Raw genomic sequence first — 26,795 nt, forward strand, 5'->3', positions numbered from 1 at the left:
AGAGTTTCACAGAATCAGCTGCTAAACAGTTACAGAGTAACTCTTTTACTGAATAAATGTGAACATTTCTCAGTTCAGGTTGTGTTCCAAGTTTGAAATGTAGAAACTGAACAATGCGAATGCAGTTGCAAGATACATTTTCTCTCTTGGATCAAAGATCAATTTCATAGCATTTAAAACGGTAATTATTATAGATTAAATTACATTAATAACTGGACTTGAATTCCAGTCTTTAGAGGAAAGCCAACACAGTCACCTGCTCTAATATTTCTGATTAACGGGTTTCCTGGTTTCTGTAGGATAAAAGTTTGTAATGGGGGACGAGCCGCTCGGTAAAACTGATTTTCCCAACTTGTAGGTCGGGACCCATTATTGGCTCAATGATCCATTTTTGGGGGTTTCCGTTTTAAAAGCTAATTAGAATAAATGTTGATTTTCCTTCATATTTGAACTTTTTGATGAAATTATTAGGATTTTTTTCTTTAGTTTGTTGAGTTTTTTTTTCCCATAAATTGATGAAAATGAATGTTCTGTTATAATAGTGAGACTGCTAGTAGTGTTTTCTGTAGCCCATGGCGAGATATTCTTGATTATTTCTGTTTAAACAGCTCCATATTAGCCTTTTATTAGTGTTGGAGGTTTTGTGTAGTTTGACAGTGGCTAGTTTAGTGACGTTTAGAATGACTGCATATCTACGTATCAGAAGAGGATTTGTGTAGCTGGAAAAAACAAGTGGCCACGAGTGGGAGGGGGGAAAAAAAATCTAAATTGTAGAACACATTTTACATTTTCTTTTGTCTGACCATTTAAAACAAAAAACAAAAAAAAAATCAGCTTTTTGAAGTCCTGATTTTTTTTTTTCATCTTGATTTTTTCTTCTTTATCCGTTTTCTTTTGGCGTTTGTTGTTTTGATTGTTTTAGTCTTGAGTTTTCCCCGCTTTTTTTGGTTAGTGTGTTTTTTTCCGGCCCTAATCCTCTTCCCTAAATCAGATGCTCAAAGTGAGAAGTTTGTGTTTAGTTAAAATGTGATGACAGTGAGAGGTTCTGTGGGTCCAAATATTATAGCCGTGTTTTTACGCAGCTTTTTTCAATATGTGAGATGTGGAATGATGGCGTTCTCAAATGATTTTGCTTCCGTTGAACCCACTCTCATACATTTTTTGACGTGAGTCTTAAACAAAAAGTCCAATCCTGTGTCTGAAATCCTGCCGATCTGAGCTGGGTTGAAGGACAAAAAACAGGAAATCACCACAAGAATAAGATAAACAACACACTGCCTAACGCACACACGAGCGTTTTTCCTCTTTAATCTGTGCCATTCAATGTTTCCTTCAATTAAAAAGCAACAGGGAGTCGAACCCAGCATCTTATTTATCATATTAATTAGAAACTCCCCAGACAACAAAGAGCAGCCTACAGCTGTGCTGCAGAGGAGAGGCCTGGGAAATGAAGGACGGTTTGATTTGTTGTCTTGCTAATGTGACACCTATTATACAGGTTAGGCCTCCAATGCAGAGACGCCACGCATGGTAATTACGGGTGTGCACGAGTGTGCACGTGTGTGCTAAATGCAACACAATCTGCTTTGGCTTCACGTTTCTACACACTAACAATCACTGATCAGCCTGGATCATACACTGCACCTGAGTGGCTTCCACACACAGCGAGGAAAGGTGAACTGAAGCACAACAGGATTTTCAAAATAAAAAAAATGTTCTAAACAGTTACATTTTTTAATAAAATGTAACCATTACCACCTGTTAACGTGATCTGAGCAAGAACATCTTGTATGGGAAAAATGACTCTACGATTCTTCGTTTGTTTTTATTGGATTAATTGAGGTTGTTTTTTATGGTCGAGGAGTTGATTTTTAACTCTGACAAGGAGATGATACTGTATGTTCACCGCTGTTTGTTTGTTTGTCTGTTAGCAGGAGTACGTCAAAACTGTGTAAATGATTTTGATAAACTTTTAACCAAAGACAAAGACCGTACCCCATGGAAGATTACATTTTGGAGGTGATCTAGATCGATATATTGATTCAGAAATGGGTTGAAAATGGTGAAATTTCAAAAATGTATATCTCGCTTCGTAATTACCTGATCCTTATCAAATTTGACTAAGTTATGTCAGGCTGGTTCCCCAATTACCTCACAGATTCATCTGGATTGGATCTGAATTGCGCATTTTTTGTGATTTAAAAATAAAAAAAATATAACTAAAGGGAACTGCCAATATCTCTTGTTTTCTCTGTTTTGCATCATTCATTGTCATTTTATTCTCATTTAGTATTTTTTTTAGTGCATACTTTTGTTGTTGTTTTTGCGTATTTTCGTAATCATCTTGTGTGTTTTCGTAGTAATTTGGAATATTATAGTTGTCTTTTGGGTGTTCTTGTTCTCAGTTTAGCTATTTTGCTGTGAGTTTTGTAGTTATTTAGTGCAATTTCTTTGCGAGCTGCACAAAATCAGGCAGATGGCCACCAGTTGCCCATGTAGATATTCAGTTTTATCAGTTTTCAGACCTGAGCTGGTTGTGGTCTCTTTTCCCAACATGCATCAGATACATCAGATACGTGGATACTCACAGCAGCAGCGCAGCGTGACCGTGGGGTTTTTGATCTTTCAGTCGAGTCAAGCTGCAGAGATGAGATGAGAGGTGAGGGTTGAGCAAAGGTGTGAAAGGAGCTCCGCAGGCTGATGGAGGCCAAGCACAGGGTCATTTGCTCTGTAATCATGTGTCTATTACTCTGTTCACTCTACAGCCCTAGGAGTGGGGTGCGTGCGTGCGTGTGTGCGTGTGTGTGTGTGTGTGTGTGTGTGTAACATTTCCTTTTCCGACTGAACAAACTGGGTTTTCATATTTGGAGCTACGACATGCTATTTTCTTTACATCTTTATGTTTAAAGATCAAGAATCTGCGAATGTAATCATCACGAGAGAATAGAAAACATTCAAATATTACAGAAGTTAGTTTTTTTTTTTTTTTTTTTTACAGCCTGTGATGGATGATTGTAAACATACAGTTTTGAGTTTTGATCTACTCAGTATTCAATAGCAGCATCTGTAACTGAAGCAGCAGAAAGCGGATGGCGCTGGCCTTGGTGCTGAAACAGACTCAGTGAAAGAGCTGCTGTGTTTTCTCCACCTGAAGCTCCTGAGTTTTTTTAACTACTTGTACTATTGCTACACAATCTGCCTCCTCCTTTTGACATGTGAACAATGCAGTCGTGTGTGTGTGTGTGTCTGTCCACAGCCATCTGGTCACCAGGGCATTGTGTACTTTGCCACAGCTCAATATTTACCCATCCATCTCTCATCTCACCGCAAACCGCGGGTGTGGACGAGGTCTTATTAAACTATGATGTGTGTGTGTTTTTTAAAACGCTCTCGCAAAGGCAGACTCTTAATAACGTAGCGTTGTAGAAGTTGTAGAATACCAGAATGTATCAAGACAATTGGGAGTCGAGATCTAAATTCTTGCCAAAAAATCGATGATTGTATGTATTTAAAAGCCACTTAAATACATGAATAATGAATATCTGAAAAGCAGGTGTTATTTGTCAGGTGAATGAGGCCTAAAGTAAGTGTTCAGACGAATTTCTGACTATTATTATTACTTAATGACGTTGAAGAATAGCAGATCAGTTCTGGTCTCAACTTCAAGACCTTCAAAAAGTATGACAATAGTATAATTATAATGTGTGTCTGCAAGTTTAGGTTTAAGGTTGTAAATCAAAACGTATTGATATAAAGGTTAATGTTAGAGAAGTAAGCAAAAGCAGCGTCTTATAAAACTGTTACAATGGCAAAAACTGCTTTAAAATAAAGCTATATTGTTATAAAACATATATTGATAAAAAAAAGTAGTTAAAATATATTCAAATAAGCACAAAAACCTTAACTTGAAATCAGTGCTCACCAAACTGAGTTGTTGATGCCTGTTTTGTATACAGAGTTATATGTGCAAAAAAAATGTTTCTGTTTCTTGTCAGATCCAAATTAAAGAGGCACAGCTTGTGTTTTCAAAACTTGCTTCTGCTTTTCTCAGGTTCTGACCATGAGGAGTGGAGAAAGGTAGCAGAAGCTTGGCTGTGTTGTTCTCCGTCATCTTTTCCTTCCATCAATGATGCAAAGAAATGAAGAAATCGCAGAACGTCGCGGCAAAGGTTGGTTTCACCATTTTCTGACGACTTTCTGCTGTGTACGGTTACACATGACGTAGCAACAACTATAGAAGAGAATTAGCTGATGACGTTTGATCTCATGGTCCCACGCCTCACTGGAACCGTGCACATATTAACCTGTATGTCTTATTACAAAGCTTTTAGTTCAATGCGAGAAAGAATCTGCTCCCCCACGTGCCTGTGGAAGCAGATTTGTGTGTGTGTGCGTGTCAGAAGCAAAGCCAGGGTGTCATTTTCCATTTGGCTTCAGGACAGAACACAAACATGTTGGCCAGACAATCTGCTTGTCGTGCTATGAAACGCGCACACGCAGGTGAGCCTAGCTATTACAGGGGCTTTCATGTGTTTGTGTTCCCCAAGCCCAAACTAAATGCACTACGTTTGCGTCCACCAGCAGTGGTGCACTTAACACAGGAGGAGAAAGACACGGTAGACGTGAATGTTATTGCGCCGCATCTCCATCTGCAGCCCCCATTTTCTCTGCACTCAATATCTCATCGCTCGTTCCCTTTCTCCGTCTGCCCTTCTCTGATCTTCTGCTGCCGTTTGAGCATCAAAGGTGTTGAAGAGGTTTGCCATACCACCTTGCTCCCTGCGGATGTCTTCATCTTCTTCAAACAGAGGAAAGTGCAATGGCTAACTGTGGCCTTCACGTGTTTCCTGCTCTGTTGAATAGTGTCATTCCCCTTCAGAGAGAGGTTGGCCTTATAGAAAGTCTTGAAGCTTCAGATGGAGACTTTGATGACCTTGATTATTTGCCGTATCGATTCTCAGTTGGCACGCCGAGAATCCTGCTTTAGAGTTTCCTGCTTTAGAAGAAGGAGGACTTTTCTTTTGAAACTTTAGAAGGACAGTGAGAACCTTCTGAAACGTTGCCGTCATGTCAGAAAGAAGGTAATGAATCGCTGTAATATTCAGCATCTTTGACACAAGAAACAGAGTAAAGAGCTCAAAGCTGACAAACCTTTGAGTGACACTAAATAGACCCATTAGTGCCTCAAAGAGTCCTTGTTAATTAATGTGTCCTTTCATGTGTGTGAAGGAGAAAAAGGTCCAAAGCATGAGCAAGTAAAGCCTATATAAGAGCTGATTAATGAGAGTGAAATTATTACTTGTCCTGGTTTTTCTGGCAGGAATTCTGATGTACGATGTTCTGATTTAAGTAAAACACATATTTTTCTTTCTCTTTATTTAAAATCAGGCCCCGACATGATATGGAAATGCCTGACATGCGTCTTTTGGAACAATATTGCACATTTACACACTGTTTTACTTGAGAATGAATGAGTGAATGTCTAGAAAGTGGGACAAACAGACCAATATGTCCAAATGTGCACATCATCCTGTTTAAACTTTTTTGGTTATTTGTAATGGATCGATTAGTGATCATGTTATCCTGTGGCTGAACATGACAACAAAGTGATTCTGATTATTATGATTTCATTCAAATCCAAAAAAGGCTCTGGTACAGATTTAGCTGTTGGTGTACGAGCTGAACTGGTGATCATTTTACCTGGTGACATGGCTGTGCACAGTTTAATGCAAAACGTGAGGGTGTTTCATCAGTTGGCGGTAATTAAAGGTTTGTAATGTAATGTTTTAGGACCACATGACCACATTTCCACTGTATTTTTCTTGTTAAAGATGTGACTGAGGGGCTAGCAGCGTGGCTAATGTAGCGTGTAAACCATCTGAAGCGTGTAAAATGTAAAATTACTAACAGTCGTTCATTCTGTTAGCGCTATTTAGCATGCTTGGTGCAATTTCAGGAAGTTTAATTGTCAGAAAAGTCATGTATACAGGGAAAGATGATGAAACGGAAACGATTAAACCCGGAAAATCTGAGTGTTGAACACTCTAATTATGAATTATGAATAGTTTATGATGACTGTTGAGATCCAGGAAATTTTTTTTATGTAAAGAAAGTTTGATAGCGTTCGTCATATTTAGTCTCCATCATTTTTCTGCTTTGACTTGAACCCATTGACACCTGAAGATGCTACAGACTATTAATCAGTATTAGACTATTTGAGATTATATTGGATTAGAAGCATTTATCCTCTTTTCTATATTTAATTCCTGTCGACATGGCAAAAAGACCCAAAGGCCTGAACCTAACCTTACATGCTGCAGCACACACACACACACACACACACACACACTCTCAAGGGTGTATTCATGCACAGTCGCACACACGCTCCAACCTTTAGCCTGAATTCGTTCCTCATCTCTGCAAAAACAAGAGGGAGAAAAGAGCGCTGCTAAAGGTTTTTTAATGGACTGCTTTGTGTGTGAGGAGACTCTGGGTGACCCTAGGGTCCCAGGGGAGACTGGGGGAGGGGGGTGAGAGAAAGAATTAAGATAAGGACACAAGAGTTGCTCATACGCTGATTCAGAGGTGGCGTTTGCTGCATTTGTTGCAAGTCATTCAGCAAGAGAAATCATGACGTTTTCCAGTCTGCTCTGCAGGTTTGCCGTTAGGTTTGCCCGATACGCTTCTAATGCTGGTAAATCTTGACCAACAGGCAATTTTAAATTTCATTAGACCTTTAATTAAGCAGGCAACACAGAATAAGAACAGATTATTTACAAGTAGCAAAAGGCAAAGCCTCTTAAAGACATAGTGTCAGCCTCAATAATCAATAAATCAAAGATAATTTAGCCGAAAAAAAGATGTGAAAGGTTGAAATTACTGCTTGAACGTTTGTTTTGATCTCCACTAAACACTCTATTAACGTTGTTTGAAAGGTTTGGTGCATTGCATTGTGGGATGTGGAGTCCCATAGACAAATGCATTGAAGTGTTTTTACTTAATTCTCGCTGTGATTTATTATGTTTGCCCCCAAAATCTCTGCCAAAGTGATTTTCCATCACAGTTCTGGTGTTTTCACTGAAAGTTGCAGCAAAACCAATTGTGGATGTTTATTCTGGAGCTTATACGTAAAGATCTGAATTCAATATCATGGGTAATAGTGGGAAAAATTCTAACAAGTGAATCACTGGTGAAGAAATACAAGAAATCACAGTAAGAATGAAGTAAAAACACTTCCATGCATACAGGACTCCATATCCCACAATCCAATGCATGAAATTGTTCTTTTGATGGGTTTTTGAGCAAACTATCTTTCATTTACTGATCTACGAGGCCTATATTTTCTCCAGCAGCTTTAAAGATGAGAGAAAAACAGTAAGCACAAACAAACGAAAACAGAAAATCAACATTTAAACAAAAATATTTAACAAAGAGACACAAAAAGCAGCAACTTTTTGCATCAGAAACGTTTATAAAGTTCTCAAAGCATCACTTTATCAGGTGTCATCTGTTTGTTAGCTATAGCCGTAGCTCTGGGTCACATGGAGGTAGCGTGTTCATCCTTGAGGAGACGATCCGTTTGCTGCGCCTGTGCGTCCCCGTCCCCTCTACGCCGCAGCGTGCCTGAATGAAGACATTTTTATTATAGCAGAGACACAGTAGGATTAGCAGAGGGCTTAAACCATTCTCATGGAAATACACAGAGCTGGGAGCGCACAGATAAACACAAACACTCACCTTATCAAAAACACCCAGACCTGAGAAACTACTCCTTAACATCACTGACGCACAGGCTGAGAGACGCTGACAGACGACAGGAGAAGAGAGACAAGCCATGCCAGAATTTAAAACCTCTTTCAGAAACTGCAAAATGAAACATCTTTATTATACCAGCATGCATAATAATAATAATATTAATGATAATTGGTGTTTTTCTCACATAGCGCAGCATAACCATATGAGTCAGGTGCTTCTAGGTTATAATAAAAGCATTTCCTGTAGTTTGAACGAAGCCTGAAATAATTCGTAGATTAACCCCGACTTTTAAAATGAGTCGATGCAACGTTTACGTTGTGTTAACCGGAGACCGGATTGTTTTTCTTAATGCATCACTGCCCTTACTTCCGCTATCAAAGTGTTGCCAGGGTTACCGAAAGCTGTGGCAAAACAAGAGGTAAAAATCAAAGTTTGTAGAAAACATCAAATACGGCGAGTGAAAGTGTGAGATCGTTACACGCGGAACTAAAGAAAGGCTAATAGCATTTCATCGCAGCATTTTTGTGCAGCAGCAGCAGCAGCAGCAGCTCGACTAGAGGATTTATTTGAAGTAGGAGACAACAGGCCAGGTTTACCATTTTCATTGGCAAAAGACTTTTTCCTTTAAGTTAATGCAGAGATGCGTGTAAATATGGTTGGTCAGTTTAATTGTAAACCGTAATTAGAATTTTTAACATATCAAAACAGACGTTTTATTTTGTAGATCTAAGAATAACAGTAGAAATGGGAACTCTTTTCCACTTTTTGTAGCTGGACAAGCCCGTAAAAAATATTGGTGTTTTCCAAGACATGTGGGTCTTGGAAAATTATTTGGTTAGAATATTCTGTTTATTCATTTTGAGCAACTTCATTCTGTAAGTTATGAAATCAAATAAAACAGCATAAAAACTGCGAAAGTTGCGAGTTCTCTTCAGGGATTAATCGATTCATCATTTAAAAAATAGATTATTTTGTAATTTTAGGCAGAGTAGACTACCTTGGACGATAGACCTGATAACGTTGTTACCTGATGTTGGTGGTTGGAAGTATAGATAGTTATGTAAATTAAGTTAAATTATATGAATAATCTTTGTATCATCAACCTGGACAGACAATTTAAATTGGACAAGATCGTTCCCTCTTTAGCCATCTTCAGCCAGTGCCGCTACATGCTAAGCTAACCAAAACATGTCAGATTCATCACAAGTGTGATATGGTTTACCCTGTAACTGAGCACCTCTGTAAATATCATAATTTCTCTCCTTTAAACCTTTTTTTTTAATTTTTAGTGTGAGTTTTACTTTCTGTAAACGAGCTGTTCCAAACTAAAATTTATTGTTTGATTGTTTCTACGTGCCGACAATGATATTATGTAGTTTTTTTTTGTCATTTGTCAGATAATTATCTTTTTCCTCACCTGAAATGACGGCATTTGGAAGAAATATGAAGCAGCCGCAGCACAGAAAGTGTTTTTTTTTTTTTATGTTAAGGACCGTCTTTCATTGCAGTTTTTATGCATGTCACATGTATAATAATAATCTTAACCCAAATTAAGAAAAGCTCTGTGCTATGGTTCAGTTTTTACTGATTCAAGGAAAAGTTCCATGCATTGCATTAATATAAAGTCTCTAGAATTGAAAATAGAGGTTAGATTTGTTACTGTAAGGACGTTTTTGTGTAGGATAATGTAACCCTGAAGCTTTTCTGTGTCCGTCAGTAGTCGTAGATGTTGTAAATTCCTCCTCTTCCTGCCTCTGAACTGTAAATTCAGCATCGCCGTGACAGAGACGTCGCTTCCAGATCTCTCTCCCCTGCCACCCCTGATTAAGGCTGGCGTGGGCGAGACACACCTGTACAGCTGATGGGAGACAATGCCGCCGCTCCTTCCCAGAGATTGATTTTCTCCATTAAATCGGGCCCTTTGTCTAAAAACCCTGCATGCCCTTTGTTATGCTAAAGAGAAGATGGAAGATTTCCAATTCAATTTGGGCTGAGCCGAGGGCCGGTCAGCTATATGGGCCTCCATTGTCCTGGCCCGGCCCGCTGGGACGGCACGCGCGTCTCCCAAACGCCAATTAAGCTGGACGGAGAGACGGACAGTGGGATAATTGACAGCCAGGAGAAAGGCATGTGCTCCTTCCTCTGTGTCTCATCATTGAACAGGAAAATCAAAGAGGGGACGGGCAATAGAAAGGGAGGAGAGGCACAGGAAGTTGTAATACGCCGCTCAGAGCAAATTCAGGTCGAATGATGTGTTTTGTTCACGTGTGACGAGACGAGAGCCGCGAAAAGGAGGAGCAGCCGAGAGCTTGTATGGTTTAAACTTCACTAGACAGAAGCTAGGTTTCCATTAGAGACAGATTTTGTAAATGTCAACAAAGTATAATTGAGCTTTGAACGTGTTTCCATTGGACGTTGTTTTGGGGAGGAGCCTTTTAACTCCCGTGAAATCTCATGCCGCGAGACTTCGCTCCAGAAAAACGGACGCTCAGAACTTCCTTATGACACTCACGCATTCCTTTATTGTTTCATGTCTAATGTGGCAGTAAAAATTTTAAATTACAAAGCTAAGAAATGTCCCGCTCTCCTCTTCTGTTAGTGTTTGCACGTACCGCGCCATGTTTTCTCAGAGAGAAGTGGTCATGTGACCAGGTACCTCACGTCATGTGACCATGTACTTCAGGCTCTGTGACGTGTATTTGCAGAAAAAAGGGTTTCCATTGTGTTTTTGCCACACATTTCAATATCGAAACGTCTGAAATTCCTCCTTTTGAAAGCGTAAAAACTTTTAATAGCGAAATTTGAGTGTTTTTTTCAAAATTCAGGTGTTTTCCATTACCAGTTTTTATTGAGCTATTTAGGGTAATGGAAACACAGTATGGACATTTTAAATCTTTCACATTCTTGCAGTAACAAAGTGCTCCAAAAGTGGATTTCTCTGCACCGTGCACCCATTTTCATGTCCAGCTGACATATGCAGGCCTATGTTATTCCCTTTTCCTTCCTTAAACCTGCTTTTTTCCCCTCTCCTCAGGCCTCTGCTTCTCCTTTTTCTCTAATTGTGGCTCTCCTTCGCTCCGTCTGCTTCACCCGTCCCACCCCTCCCTCTCACTGCTGGCTTGTGACAGACGGCCTAATAGGATTTAATAAGCCCCATTTACATGTCAGGCTTTTAGATTTTCTAGAAGAATGAAAGGTGATGGGAGGGACTGGGGTTGGATGTGGGAGGGATGGAGGCGATGAACTGGTTTAACGGCTCGTTACTATTAGACGAAGGCGGCAAAGTATTACATTATTGTGGCCAATGCTGGTTCCTATGAACCACAATGAAAGGTTTGGTGGTGAGGGGACGTTTGTCCGTTTTTTAGTGTGAGTTTGATGCTTGTTGTGTTTTATGTGGAGTAGCTTTTGTCCTTTAGTTGAGCTTTTGTTTGTCGTGGAGAGCAGATCTGAAGGACGGGTGGTCCACAACTTGTCATCGTGTCTGACCTTAAATTCTCCACACATGAAGCTTTTTTTTTTTAATGCTTTAGTGTAACCACTGTAGTGTTTACCTCTTTTTGAGGACTGTTGGCTCCAATAAGCACACGAGGAAGAGGAAGAGACTGCAGTGGTTTGCTGACCATGATTTTCTGCAAAGGAAAACCCTATTACCTATTCGTTACACGGATATGTCAGAAGAATTAGAATATGAAAACCTCAAAAAGGTCTTAAATGTATTCATAAAGTCTTTATTATAAGTTGTCAATATGGCCATAATGGCGTCTTTAGCAGCCACATGTTGAAACATCTTTTTTATACATATGTATTAATTATTGTCAAATGATTAATACAGTCACCTTGTTTCTTGGAGTAACGCCACCTTTGACTCCGCCCCAACACAACGGCTTCAGGACCACGATGTGGAACAGGAGGAAAAAGTTACCTAATAGAAATACATTTATTGTGCTGTTGCAAGTGCTGAAATAATGATGAAATACCGTAAATAAATAAGAAAGAAAATTAACAAACTTTCAGATACAAGACACCAGAACTTTGACACCAGAAGTCATCACGCACTCGTACTGAACAGTCTGATAGTTATTTGGTCAGAATCACTAAATGTACAAACTACCTCAGAGAGAAGAGTTGAACTTCTTTATTGTAATTAATTTTATGCAATGTGTACCTCGCATAGCAAGTGGTTTTTAGACAGTAATTCACCAAAATGTTAAGTTAAAAATGTAAAGTATTTATTAAATACAATTCCTAATTTCCCCTGTATCTAGATTTGGGTTGCAAAATTCAGCAAATTTTCAAAGTTGGACGCTTTCCATGGGAATAAATGGGAATTGTTGGGAATTAACGAGAAATTACAGAATTGAAGTTATACAGGAGAACAGAAAGAGGCTATAGTTTTAAACAGTTTGTTGTTTTTAGAGGAGGGTTGTGTCATTTTAATTAATTTTTAAAATAAGGGGTGAAATAATTGATCTTCAATCATTTATTTTAACTAAGAACATTTTTTGAATATAAATGAAGGTATTGAGTTGAAATTATTTGTATTTATTTATTGTTTATTTGATAGAGACAGTGCACAGAAATTAATGTTTATTTGAGCAACAATAGATGTTAAAAAAAAAATGCTAATTTGCACCTTAGCCCCTATAGTTGATCAAGTAAAAAAACAAATTTAGCAATAAGACAAAAATAATCATACCATAAATCACATTACAGATTAGTACAAGAAGAAGATGGAACAATAGATCACAATGAAAATTACAATATAGTATACTAGGGATGTAACGATTAATCGTAAGGCAGTTAAAAATCGATTCATAGGTATCACTGTTCAAATCGATACTGTGAAAATTGAATCGCAGTACTTTTTTTAAACACCAGAGGGCGCTATCCAGAAGTGTTGGCGGCGGGCGGAATCTGCTACTACTTTCTTTCTGGCCGCCTTCTACTCTTAAACATATTTATAAATGATTCCTAAGTCACTATTAGCTCTGTCTGATAGCATAGCATCTCTTCTTCACTGCAAGATATCTGCATGCCAACCGACCACTGGGTTACCAGCGCCCTCTGCTGGTCCAAACAAATATCTGACCTAAATACAGTGCAATGATTTTTTTTTTTTTTTTTTCAAGTCCAATTGTTAAAGCACAAAATACATTTTCAGTTGCACTTTTAAAAAGAAAAAGAACTATTATGCAGTTTTGCATTGTTTACTATAGAACCAGAATTTAAATTAATAGGCTTCTTCTTCATTTGTATTATTCCTTTATTTATTTCATTCAAGATTTATTTTTAGTTAAATTGTATTGTTTTTAACAATGAAAAATAAAAGGAAAACAGCACAGTTTTTTATAGTTTTGAACCCAAGAAAAATAAAGGAATATTTTTCAGTCATTATTTGTATAAAGTCCCATTTTGTAAAATAAATCGTGAGAGAATCGTATCGGGAGTTGAGTGTATTGTTATATCCCTATAGTATACAGGTTATGTTCTTGACGTTTTGGGTCGTATTAGTTTCTGCACGTCCTAAAAATCATGATGCTCCCAAGACGTGAAAAAAGTTCTACTTACAAGTAAATCTATTTAAATGTTACGCGATTTTTGATTGCAATAATTTGCATGGATACTAATATTTATGTTTGGATATGATACCGTGCTTTAAAATTACTCCAAATTTACCGTCAATTCCAATAAATATTTCCCATGAAAAGTTTCTAATTTCTCTGTTTGAATATTGCCAAAATTGAAATTTAACAGGAAATTCCACCCTTTTGCAACACTAATCTATATTCCCATGAAAATACAAAAACCGTATGTGGGTATTGTGGTAAATATATACAGATGTACTGTGCAATGTATGTGTTTGTGTGTGTGAAGATCATAGAAAGTCCAGCCATAAACCAGATCCACACACACACACGCACACGCACACGCACACGCACACGCACACACACACACACACGCCACAGTAATCCCCATGTTGGTAGCTGATGTTTATTGCCATGTAATAGGATCAGGACGAGGCACTGTCAATATCAGAGCAAACATCTCACACACACGCACACAAACACGGTGCACACACACACACACACACACACACACACACACACACAAACATTGTGTTCCAGCTGAGATGAGAGGGCTAATCCTTTTAGCCTTCCAAGAAGACTCTCCTCCTCTTCTCTTCTTTTCTTCCAGGCCCGCTCCTTCAGTCATTCTTTGACTCACTGCCGCTTTCTTTCTTCCTCTTTTCTTCTTCCTGACGACATTGTTTTCGACTTCGTCACCCAGCCTGCTAAGCTAAATATACATATTTTTAAGTGCTGCTTTAAAATCAAATCCAGCCCCTTCTGCCCAAGTAGATCATCATCGTTATTATTTTTTAAATTATAGTGCAGAATCACAATAGTTGGTTTGTACAGACTGCTTGTTTTCTGAAGTTTGACATAGTATAGAGCAGAGATTCTCAACTGGTGGGTTGCGGACAGCTGATGAAAAATAAATAAATACTTAATGTCTCCCAGGCATGCTGTGAAATGCATGTTATATAGATTTATGTTTAAAAAAAGATTTATGTGTGTTTTCAACAGTTCTAACAATGAACTTAAAGTCTGTTACACTGATAATTGATTAGATTTTTTTAGCTTGTGTTTCATTTTGAGTTTAAATCGACACTTGTCAGACTTTTAGGTTTGGAAACACATTAAATATCATGTTTACCATCATTTAGGCCACTGGAAACATTTATATATTATTTCCAAGTGTAAACATCCACCACATGAATCTTTCAGTCATCAATCAATAGAATAAGCGTTAATATGTACATATTAGTAGTCAAAGCTGAAATCCTGAACTTTCAAAAAACCTCAGGAATAAATCAGTGAAACGGTTAAATGGTAAATATATATTATATTTTATAGTGTTTTTATGACTACACTGAAGTAGTCCCAAAGCGCTTTACAATATCAACTCATTCACACACCAATGGGACCATCTCATTACTGTTGCTCCCACTTCTCTCCGTGAACTCCAATTCTCCTTATCGTTTTCGTCTTTTTCTGTCTATTCTGTACCGAAGCGCTCTGGTTTCTTTGGTTTTCTAACCAACGTGTTCTCCAAGGTTAAAGGTAATATTTCCACCTTCATTTATGTGAGGAAACGCATTCAGAAATTAAGACGTTGCGTGTCGTGTTAATGCAAATTTCTGCAAACGTGTGTGTGTGTGTGTGTGTATGCGTGCACGTGCAATTGTTTCTTCAAACAGCGCCGCGAGTGCTTAATGAATTTACTTAGCCCTGATTGAAAATTAATTAAAACAGCCTGAAACAGACGGCCGCCCACTGAGAGCCAGTGGCAACACGCTGACAGGCAGATTACTGCTCAGAGGAGCGAGAGAAGGAGGGACGACAGTTCACACCTCTATCTGATGCACTTCTTGTGCCCGTCACGCCATGGACTGCACAGTCTATTTTTTTCATTGGCCTAATTTTAAAAGCCATGTCACTTAAAGATAGAGAATGCAATGCTAAACAGAAACAATTGTTTTTTTTGGTTTCATCCTGAGAGGAGTCAAAAATTATATATTCAGAAAAAAGAAGAAACAGAATTCGACCTCTGTAACAGCTGGAATCCTGTAAAAACTCTGACCAATCCCTGTCGTTCGGCCCGAATGGTAAGAACCAATCAGATGCCTCCATTTTTCACCCAAAGCACAAATGAAAAGGAGTGAAATGTGATGCTCATTATTTGATTTGATATTTTTATATCAGACGTGCGTTCAAAGTTGTGGGGGCACGGCTTTGGACAGAGCGCTGATGGGAGTGGGGAGGAGTCATGTTGCTCCACTGACATGTGACGTAGTTATTATCATTTTCCTTGCAATGGTCACTGGCAATTTAAGGACATATATATTATTTCCAGAAAGTATTCCATTTGTTAGAAATCCCAACAATAAAATCTATTTCTTTCTTAATACCAACCAGAAATCCTTAATTTTTGCACCGTCCCACAAATAATATACGATCTTCCATCATAATAGTGACGTTGCTTCAATAATTGAAGCATTTTGAAGTTCCTCATCTTTATTTTCCATGGGAATTCCCTCCATAAAGAGAGTGTGTTTTTATTGCTACCTTTAGGGCTAATTTCCTTCCCAGTCGTCATCCTCTATTATTAATTTGGCTTCTAACTCTTAACTTTTCCTTGATGCAGTGTAGACGGTATCGCCCAATATGTTCCTTATGCTAATGAAGTTTAGTTGTCTCGTGTTATTTGAAAGTGTCTGAATAAATCTTTGAAATGTAGGATTTAAAGCAATCAAACCAATGTTGACAGTGTTTGGAATAATGCCATTTTTTTTTTTTCAGTAACGGGATAATCTAAGAAATTACTTTTTACGCCGTTACAACACTGTTATCGTTACTGAACGTTAACAGCGTTGTGTTACATGCATTGATTGAATAAACTTATCTGAAAGCAACCCTGGCTTCTTACTCAGCTGTAGTGAGGAGGTGGGTTAAAAACAAGGTGAGCGATTATGATTGGCTAAGGCGACGTCATGTTTCATGGTAGCCAATCAGAGCCAGTGTTTCTACACATGTGCCAGCACACACACACACACACACACACACACACACTGCAGATTGGATGAAGCAGCAGAGATGGCGAGCGTGGAGCAGTCCGATGAAAAGTTGGCATTTTTAAAGGTGGTGATACAAACACTACTTTAAATTAATTATGGTCAAAGAACGTGTATGTGAAGTGTTCATTATATCCAGGAGAGAAGACTTTATCCACATCTGTTGTAAGCAACTCAAATTTAATGAAGCACCTCACGACGACGCACGTATCTAAAAAATCTGAATTCTTTAACATTTATTTATTATTTATTTTTATTTATTCAGTTCATTTCCGACATGGTTGCAATCACAAAAATTCACTTTGACATTCAGAGCAAAAATCATATCATCGTTTTTTTTTTTTTTTTTTTTTTGTCTTTTTGCAGCCGGAAAGGGCGACGGAAAAAAGCAGTTTGCTTATCTTGATCCGTCCCTATAAAGCAACAATTTTTTTAACAGTAACGCAAATAGTTACTTTCCTTGATAATGAGTTACTTTTATTATAGAGTAATTAAGTTACTAACTCAGTTACTTTTTGGATCAAGTAGTGAGTAACTATAACTAATTACTTTTTTAAAGTAACGTTCCCAACACTGGATATTGATTGTTTGAAATGTGGGTTGCTTATAATTTGCACGGCTCTTTATATTGTTGTTGTCCCTCCTCTTTTCTTCACATTTACCCACACATTAGGATGTTTTGTATCCACTTATATTTTTTTCCCCAGTGTTTTTTTTCCCAGGAAAATTATTGAGCCAAGGGACTTTTGTTCAATTTGCTGAATGGCATTTTTTATTTTTGTATTTTGTCAAACCCTTGGAAGGAGGACTGTTTTGAGTCTAATTCTTGGTCGACGGAGCTTTTATTTAATGCCATAATCAAGGATTGTTGGCTTGTATGTGACAGACAAATGTGGACTAATAACTTGTTTTGGAGATTTAAAAATGTAAAAAATTTGTTGCTGCCTCCGACGTGCTCTGCTGCTGGTCCACAAAGTGTTAACTATAGTCCAGCCTCCCCATGCACACACTGTTAAAGACTAATTGATGCACTCTTTAAATGAGTCCTAATTAGAGCACGGCTGGTAATAATTGTGCAGGCGGTCTGAGCGCTACTTAGCATTAAAGTGTGTGTCTCTGCTGCTCTGTGGTTGAATGATCTCCACGGGGAGGCTGATGAAGCCCATACTTTCAGGAAGCAGAGAGAGAGAGAGAGGTAAATGGAGAGTGAGGTGGGGGGGGGGGGGTTGAGAAGCCTTCACCCCTCTTTGCTCTTTTGTGACGGCCCCCGCTCTGTGCTAGTGAAAGGGGGTTGAGGGCAGGTGTGCGAGCCGACGTTACTCATAACACAACTCATTGATCCGTTCACGTCTTCCCTCTCGTTTCTTTCTCCTCGCCGCGTCTAATTGTCGTCTAGAAAACAGACAGAGGAGGTTTCCCACCTGCTGCTGAGACACGTTTGTAACACACTCAAATGACGGGTTTGTCTTCCCGTCTGCTAGACTGCTCTGAAGGAGATCCAGGCCCACTGCAGCCTCGGGTCAAATCCAGAACTTTACAGACAATTGTTTGTTTTGATTTAGGAATAGTCTTTTGTCCAAAATGCAACTTAGTTTAATTCAATTTGATTAAAATTACAACAATAGTCGTCTCAAAGTGCTTATCAAAATATGAAAACCCAATAAATCCACATGAACATGCATCAGCTACAGTGGTGTCACGGTTTGAGTTTACCTCGTGCTGAGATCGATTATGAGCATATATGCGCATGCAACCCTGAGCTAATCCAATAAACTAATAAAACACATGTCCGCTCACTTTGAAAACAAATATAAACAAAACTGAATTATTGTTTGTTTTTTTTAAGCAAAAATTCATTTTCCGGTAGTGCGCGTGCGCATATATTCTCATAATCGATCTCAGTACGAGTTAAACTCAGATGGTGACACCAGGCTCAGAAGTGTCAGTTATCTGTTTTTACTGGTTGTTGTTACTAAATAGAAAGAGGAGAACAGAACAGAATGGAGAGATAGAACATCAGTGTTCCCGACTAGTTGAGCCGTGAACCACAGATCAAGGCTCAGCGTATGTTTTGGTCATTTCATTTTCCGCTCAGAAAAGAAAATCAAAAAACACAAAACGAGTGGTTATTTGATTTTCGTCTTCAAATTAAAAAAACTAAAGTTAAAATTAAAGTAATATTTCTTTATTAGGGACAATAAAGGATAAACAAAAATACACAAATACCAAAGGACAGAAACAAAAACAAAAAACGCTTGTTTTTCATTATGTTGAGTCATTATTTTCAAAATAAGAGCACATATATGAGGACGCTGCTGTTTTTCTCTATATTTTCACTGCAGTTTTAAATGTCTTTGGAACCGTACTCCGAAATCCTTTTTCAAATGGCAAAGTAAGGCTTCTTGTTTGCAGAAATTACTACAATTATATCACTAACTAAGTTAGTTTTTAGGCTATCAGATGACTAAATCTGTTACAGATATGGGTGAACGTTAGCAGTGTGGCTAACGTTGTTCTCACAGGGTGATTGTGCATGATTTCTGTGTGACTAACCCGTTGTCATTAGTCTTCTAAGGCATATCAAATGTAGACTTGATAGCAGTAGTTGACTCTTAACCATATTTGGCACGTTTAGTATTATTTTGAGATGTTCATTAGCCAGTAGAGTCATCTAAACATCTGTATCACCTTAACTGCTGGTCCGTCAGGTGATGATTAAAGTTGCGTTAGTTGTTGCCATCCTTTTAGAAAGTGACCACAGCAATGGACCAACCAGGCCTTTACGGCTGCTGATCTTGTGCACCACAGGATTCAGACCTCAGAGACACTTATGATTGTAAATCACTTATATACTAATTAATGGCCCATCTAAAATGAGCTGTCGGCATGGAGCGTGCCAGTTATACAGATATATAGCTGCAGGTCTCTAATTGGGAGTTAGTTAATTAAATATCCAGTGGATTAGAGGAATTAAGGCCAATTGTCCCGAACAAGGTCTTGATTAGTGTCCTTCGTTATGTCCTGGGTCCAAAATGATCCTTCAATTAGTGCTGCAGAGCTCGTGATCAGGCAGCGTGACGTGATGGACGGCGGGAGGGAGACGTTGAAGCCATAACGAGGAATCAAATAGAAAGTTTAAGAAAGGATGATGAGAATCTGTCAAATACTTGAGCTGCAAACTTTGGATGAATCTTTACGTATCTTTGGTTTTGGTCCATTAAAGATCTTCATAGGCATCACAACACAACGCACGAAGTAGCTTTAAAGCACACAAAACGTCATGAAAGTATGCAAATAGACGTCAAAAGTACAAGAAACAATATTAAAAACACAAAATTGCTACTTATTCACAAAACTACATAAAGACACACAAAAACAACATAATAATACACAAAACTACATAAAAATATCAAAAATGACAACAAAAATACACAAAAATATACAAAATAAGAGAAAAATACATAGTTACAACAAAACAGAATGCAAATTACTAACAAAAATCCACAAAATGACAACAGGAATACACAAAATTACAGAAAAAAACTGAAATGCTGAAAAATTTTACAAATCCCTTTTTCTTGTATTATTGTTCAGATTGGTCATTATTCTAAATGCTGACATTCATTATATTATTGTGGCCTTCTTGTTCATTTTAGAAAATTATTTAAAAATGATTGGTAAATGATACAGTCCAATACAAGGCTTTATTCAGAGTTTGTAGTTCATTTCTCCTGGTTTTAAATACTTTAACTTTGACGGGGTCACTGGTTTGCTTAAAAACAATGGTTTCAGACCAATTCTCAGAGAGATTACTATTGTAAGCGTTTTCAAAACCTCAAACAAAAACCAAACCAAATAAAGGTTTTATCCACGCACTATGTTGGTCTGGAGCCAGCCTGAATTATTAACATTAAGGCAGTGAACAAGAAGAAGAATTGATTAGTCAGATAAGTCTGTACGAGTCGTGTATGAAGTTAGATGGCAGCCCCAGTTTCAGTCTTGTGCGTTTGTGTGAGATCTTTGTTTGTAATGAAACTGACAGTGATGGGATCATTTCATGGCCTCTCTCTCTCTCTCTCTCTAACACACACGCACACACACACACACAGTTTTGAGATAGGACACTGGCTGACATTTGTGGTGCTGCGGGTGAGGACATGGCCTTTTCTGCGCATTTCTTGTGGCCAATCACCCAGACTGAAAGGGCTAAAGGAGACGAGGCCTTTTATTGCACCTGACAGGGTCCTACTGATACTGCCATGGGAGACCATTCAGAGTGTGGGTCTGTGTGCGAGTGTGGGATCTGTCCCACCCGTTCAAAGACAGGAAACCCCTCTGAGAAGCAATCATGGTAGAAGTGCATTTCACACGTGATCATGTGACATGCATAAGGATAGGACATCATTGACTCAATCATCATTTGGAGGCTCAGTTGTGTTCCTTTCAGCCCTGTAAGTCCATAGGTCTCACCTGTTATCTTGTCCTCAACATATCTGAGTCTCATCCAGCTGCACGGAGAGCCTGGTACCAAACAGTGATAGAGCAGAGATGTTCAAACAAAGCGCCTCAGATTTCCTCTGATTGTGGAAAACGGACAGAAATCACATAATTAAAATAGAAGTAGCTTCATGACACGGAATAATACCCTCACCTACGTGTTTCTGCAGAGTATCACATAGTTTTAACACATTTCCACGTTAAAAGGGTGGTCAAGTGTTTAGAGGAGATAAACACAATAATTTCAAGGATTTTTAAGTGTCATTCGTCATCATGTACAGAACGAAATGACATTTTTGGACATTTATTATGTCGGTAATTATATTGATTTGGGGAAAGCTCATAAAAGGGCAATAAAACAGAATTAGGTCAACCCTAAAAATAGAATTTGGGAAAATTCCTTGGAAAGAACCAAATTTTCACATTCTCATACTCAGTCTTACTCGCAACACGTACAACTTTCGCATAGCTTTGTGTATTTTTGTTGCCGTTTTTTAATTTTGAGTATTTTTCTTGTTGTTTTGCATATTTTTTTTTGCAATATTCTATGTTTTTTGTTCACATTTTGTGTATTTTTCTTGTTGTTTTTATGTGTTTCTGTGTCATTTGTGCGTACTTAGTCACTTTGTGTGTTTACTTTGGGGCCCGCACAATATTAGACCGAGTGTTGCATGTGGACCCCAGACCCGCCACTTGCCCATGCCCAGTAGTTTTTTTAATTTTTGTTGTCGTTTTGTATATTTTAAAGTTATTTTTGTTTACAACTGTAGTCATTTTATTTTTTTCGGAGTTGTTTTGTGTATTTTTGTCGTCCTTTTTCTGTATTCTTCTGTAATGCATGTTTTTTGGAGTCATTTTGAGTTATTTTTGTTGTTTTTTTGTGTATTATTGTAGTCATTTTATTTGTTTTTTGGCATTGTTTTGTGTATTTTTGTTGTCCTGTTTTGTATTCTTCTGTAATGTATATGTTTTTTGGAATCATTTTGAGTGTTTTTGTTGTTATTTTTGTGTATTATTGTAGACGTTTTATTTGTTTTTTGGGGTTTTGTGTATTTTTGTTTTCCTTTTTTGTATTCTTGTGTAATGTTTATGCTTTTTGGAATCATTTTGAGTGTTTTTGTTGTTATTTTTGTGTATTATTGTAGACGTTTTATTTGTTTTTTGGGGTTTTGTGTATTTTTGTTTTCCTTTTTTGTATTCTTGTGTAATGTTTATGCTTTTTGGAATAATTTTGAGTGTTTTTGTTGTTGTTTTCTGTAATATTTATATGTTTTTTTGACTCATTTTTGTGTCACAAAAAGTCACTAAAAAGTTCTGCCACAAACTTGTGTTGACTACAGGAGGGACACCGTGTAATCCTGGTGCCATCCCATAGCGTTCAAGTGCAGGATTTGACATTGTTAGAGATAAGTGGTGTTAAGATGGTGTCAGGGAACGCGATCATTTGGGTTGATAAGACGACAGCAGCCTGATGCAGGAGGATTGATCATTTCCTCAAATTGCCTGCTTCACTTTGAGGTCCTCCCTTCAACGGGACCAACATCTTTACGAAGATCCCGGTGTAATATATGAAACCATCTTCATAATGTGTCAAAATTGAAAGGCTGGAATGCCACTTGAGGCAGTGGTGCTGTAATTGGTGCTCCAAAAAATCTTAATGGCATCATATCTTGAGCTGGGCTTTTAAAAGGATCTATTGTGAAAATCTTGCTTTGATCTCTATGGCTCTACACCCCCAACACACACACACACGCACACACACGTGCACACACAGGGTAATGCATTTAAGCTTTCATCTGAAAATTCCCAAGAGTATTGGGACACCACATGCTGTAATGATCCTCTGTAAATGGCTTGGTTGGACTGCTAACTTGTATAAATAGTGCAGACAGGGACTAATGTAGTGTCTTGTAATAGGGGGAAATTGCCCACCTATTACAGCGGGACCCTTGAAGAGGGAAGGAGAGGAGGAGAAAGCCAAAAAAAAGACGCCAGGGATAGAAAACGTGACAGAAGATGATGTGACGAGGAAGACAAAAGGACATCTGATGGCGAATATAGACAGAAGAATTTCAAATCCACAGTTAAAGCGTATGACACTAGTTTTCAAGTTGATGCTAAAGAACACACCCTAAATCATGTGTCCAATAAATATTTTACATTATTATGTTCATCTTAAGGTTAAATATTGCAATTTAATGTGTGCAATAAATAGGACCCTATAAATTCCATTTGATATTTGTCCAAATTCCGCGTTTTCCACATAATTTTTTTTTAAATAAATATTTTTAAGAAATATTTATACAACATTTTTATTAGTTTTTAACTAACAAAATGTAATTTAAGCTACAATTAAAAGGTAGGTAAAATGAATTATTCTGACTGCTCCTTTTCAATTATTCATAATCATATAAAGATGTATGAGAGCAGCATTAATGTCACCCACTTTCCTCTCAAGGATCAATGGCTTCCTGAATCTGAGCAGGTTTTATTGATTACGTTTTGATCAACTTAATTGAAATTAAGCTCATTTAAATTATCCTGATGACATCTTTCCAGACCATAATGATTAGACAAAAACAAATGGACACAAGACTGCGTCAGTTAATTAACTAGAAAAAAAGTAGTAGGCTTAAAAAAAAAAAAAAAAAAAAAAAAGTAGAAGGCTAAAACTCGCTGCAAGTTGCCGCCGCGTGATACCTAGGTGGGTCGGGGGGCATGTCCCCCTGGTAAATTTAGCAAAAATGATGCGATATGGTGGTTTTTTGTGCTTTATATTAGGGTAATTGTGTCTATTTTGTTGCACTTTTCTTAGGGTGATGTATTTTCTCACCTAGTTTTTGTTTGCATGATGCATTTACAAGTTGAAGTCTGGTATCTATGGTAACGATGACAAAGAATTGAGCGTCATTATCAGTTCAGCTTATTCCAGTTGAAAATGTACCAACTTATAGTATACCAGTATAGTATGGGTGCTTGGTCTCTTAGTAGTCCTCTGTAGAATGCTGTCTGGCACTGTAACATATTTAGTTGTGTCAATGCACATTACACATTAATATTCATAATATATCTTACATATACCCTTATATTTGTGATTTTTGTAACCCAGCACCCTGGAGGCAGGACTTTTAATTCCATAGAGAAGAATTAAAAACCTCTTCAAAATCTACTTGGTTTGTGAATTATTCCTACCAGCAACTCTTGTCTTTGTTGAATCTTTCTTAAAGATAATGTTTATTGAATTTAGTTAAATTCAGTAATGTTGTGAATGTTAAGATTTAATATGTTATTGGGGAAATGTTGAGAGAGAATGATTGTTTTTCCTTCAGTTGCAGCCGCCAGATATTTGTTTCGACCAGCAGAGGACGCTGGTAACACAGTGTTTGGTTGGGATGCAGTTAGTTTGCGCAGTGAAGAAGAGATGCTGTGCGCTAGCAGACAGAGCTAATAGAAAAACGTGATTTTTTACAAATATTCACGTAATATTACAGATATTCCTTCGGTGCTAAAGGAATAAGGAATCATTTCTGAAATTATTTAAGAGCAGAAGGCGGCCAGAAAGAGAGTAGCTGGTGATCCCGCCCGCCGCCTACGCTTCTGAACATCCCTACATGAACCTGCGATGTTTAAGACTCTACAATCCCTGACGTTAGTGGTCTCGTCTACATCAACAGCCAATTTATTCCCACGGAATTCACATTATGTCAATTTCTGTGTTCAACAGTGGATTTTGTTTTCATTGGTCAGTTCAGTGATTTCGTCCGTGATTCCTTCAACATGGAAATCACAGAGCCCGACATGAATGTAACTGTAGGAAGACTTCTTGCAATTTAGTTTTCTTGGCAGACATCATTTTGTCTTGCCGCGGAATTCATCACAACACCTATTTAGGACAATAATCAAGACTGCTGTTGTGACAAACCCTGATTGAAATGTCATAATAAAATGTAATTGTACGAAATAACACGCACAAGGTAGTGTAAATACAAACATTCCGATTTGTGACGGTATCGCGTTTCCCCATCAGATCGTGTTGAGCATTTTTACTTCAATACACGGATATGTCGCTCTGGATCACAAGTCGAAATGAAATTAAACTTTATTCATCTCTATTAAGGATTTTTGGCCATTTATTATGTCAGTGATGACATTGAATTTAGGAAAGCCGATGAAACGACTAGAAAACAGAATTGTAACGAGTATTGAGGAAAATTTGTACATTTCCATACTCGTTTTTATTCGCAAGACAAATTTGGGAATAGCTTTGTGCATTTTTGTGGCTGTTGTGTGTCGCGTTGAACATTACATTATTCACTGGATGACGGTAGTGGGTGAAAAATCTACAGATGTTTTTTAAATAAAAAATGTAGCAACTTATAGTCCAGGTAATACGATGTTCAAAGTCCACTTGTGTGAGGCCTCAGTGGAGCCAAGAAAAGATGTGTTTAGGAAGGAGTGTAAGTAACCGCACAATGTCAGTTTGTTGATGAGACGCGTCACCGTTTTGGAGGTTGTTGTAATTTTCACTAAATTCTTTCAAGCCTTGAGTTTGATTGCAGACAGATCTCAGGGTTTCCAACAACAACGCTGCGTTTTGTTTGGCAAACGCCACAGCCTGCGATAATGCACGCTAATTTCCCTCGGCTATTGGTGGAGCATGAATTGGCAAACACGGAGCGTATTGTGCCTTCACGTGAATAGACAGTTTAGATCACTGTTTGTTCATATTTGTTTGCTTAGTTGCATTCATGAAGACGAATACACGTGTTTTTTTTTTTTTTTTTTTTTTTAATGCTGCTTCGTTTCTTGTTAGCTGTTTTCCATTATGATAACAAGGATCCATTTGATGTCAGCGGCCTTTTATCTTCAAATGAGCCATTTAAATGTCATTACTGTAGGACTGCAAGTGTGTGTTTGTGTGTGTGTGTGATCATTACATTTACAAGCTCCATTCTCGGTTTCTTTTCACTTTTTTAATTCCAACATTCAGTCTGTGCTGCAGACTGAATTTTTAACTTTTATTTAAAATAGCACAAAACATAATGACGCAGCAAATTAGTCAGTGATCACTCCTCTGAAAGGCTTTTTATTGTATATTTACTTAGACGTTGTGCAATATGTGTGGGATCAGCTACTGTCCATTCACACGAAATATTTAAAATTCTGCAGTTTAAGTCATTTATTCCCAGCGATGATCAGAATCGCTACAAAACATGTCATTTCTTTGTGCGGTGTTAGTTTAGGCTGACTGTGTTTGTCTATTGTTGTCACTTTTTTTTTATTGCTTTTGTTTTGAGCAGGGACAAGAAAGAAAAACAAAAAGAAACAAAAAAAATAATATGTACGATTCATGTACACTCATAATTGCAATAGAATGAAAAGGAGTGGGAAGAAGAAAGTTATTGAATCACGTCCATATTTTTCAACTACACAATACTATCATATTGCTTCCCAGTCTGTTTGGACTAACTTAAGATATACACTAATACAATGGTAATAAATTCACAGATAAAGACAATGTAGATGTAATGGGCCTTTTCGTTACATTAAATGATGATCAGAACCCAGTTTAAGACCAATTTATACAGAAATCCAACTTTTTCTTGCAACTGTAGTTTTCCTTTCATGCTTATTTTGCAATTAATTAATAGTATTCTCAGAACTTTCCTCGTGTTAGCCTGCAGGCTAGCTTTAGCTTTAGCTTTGAGGGGGGCGGGACATGTGCGTGCATTAAACAACTCAAAGTTAGTATTAATAATCATTTTTTCTCATGTGTGACGAGCTTTATTCTTTGTAGACATCCTAAATCGTGGAAATTTTGTTTTATTCAGCAAATGAAACATATGTATGAATATTATTATTTTCTAAATAATAGTTTTTTCTCGATTGTTATTTTTGTAATCGT

General features: G+C 37.7%; 1 long non-coding RNA gene across 1 annotated transcript in view; it reads left to right on the forward strand.

Annotated features, from left to right (window-relative positions):
• The window catches only part of LOC114479161 (uncharacterized), a 66,332-nt gene that overhangs the window by 19,787 nt on the left and 19,750 nt on the right, over positions 1-26,795 (forward strand). The window contains exon 2 of the long non-coding RNA XR_003675960.1: positions 4,052-4,169. This is a non-coding gene — a long non-coding RNA (uncharacterized LOC114479161). The remainder of the gene's footprint in view (positions 1-4,051; positions 4,170-26,795) is intronic.

Source organism: Gouania willdenowi, chromosome 2 (genome assembly GCF_900634775.1).
Source record: "Gouania willdenowi chromosome 2, fGouWil2.1, whole genome shotgun sequence".
Lineage (NCBI taxonomy): Eukaryota > Metazoa > Chordata > Actinopteri > Blenniiformes > Gobiesocidae > Gouania > Gouania willdenowi.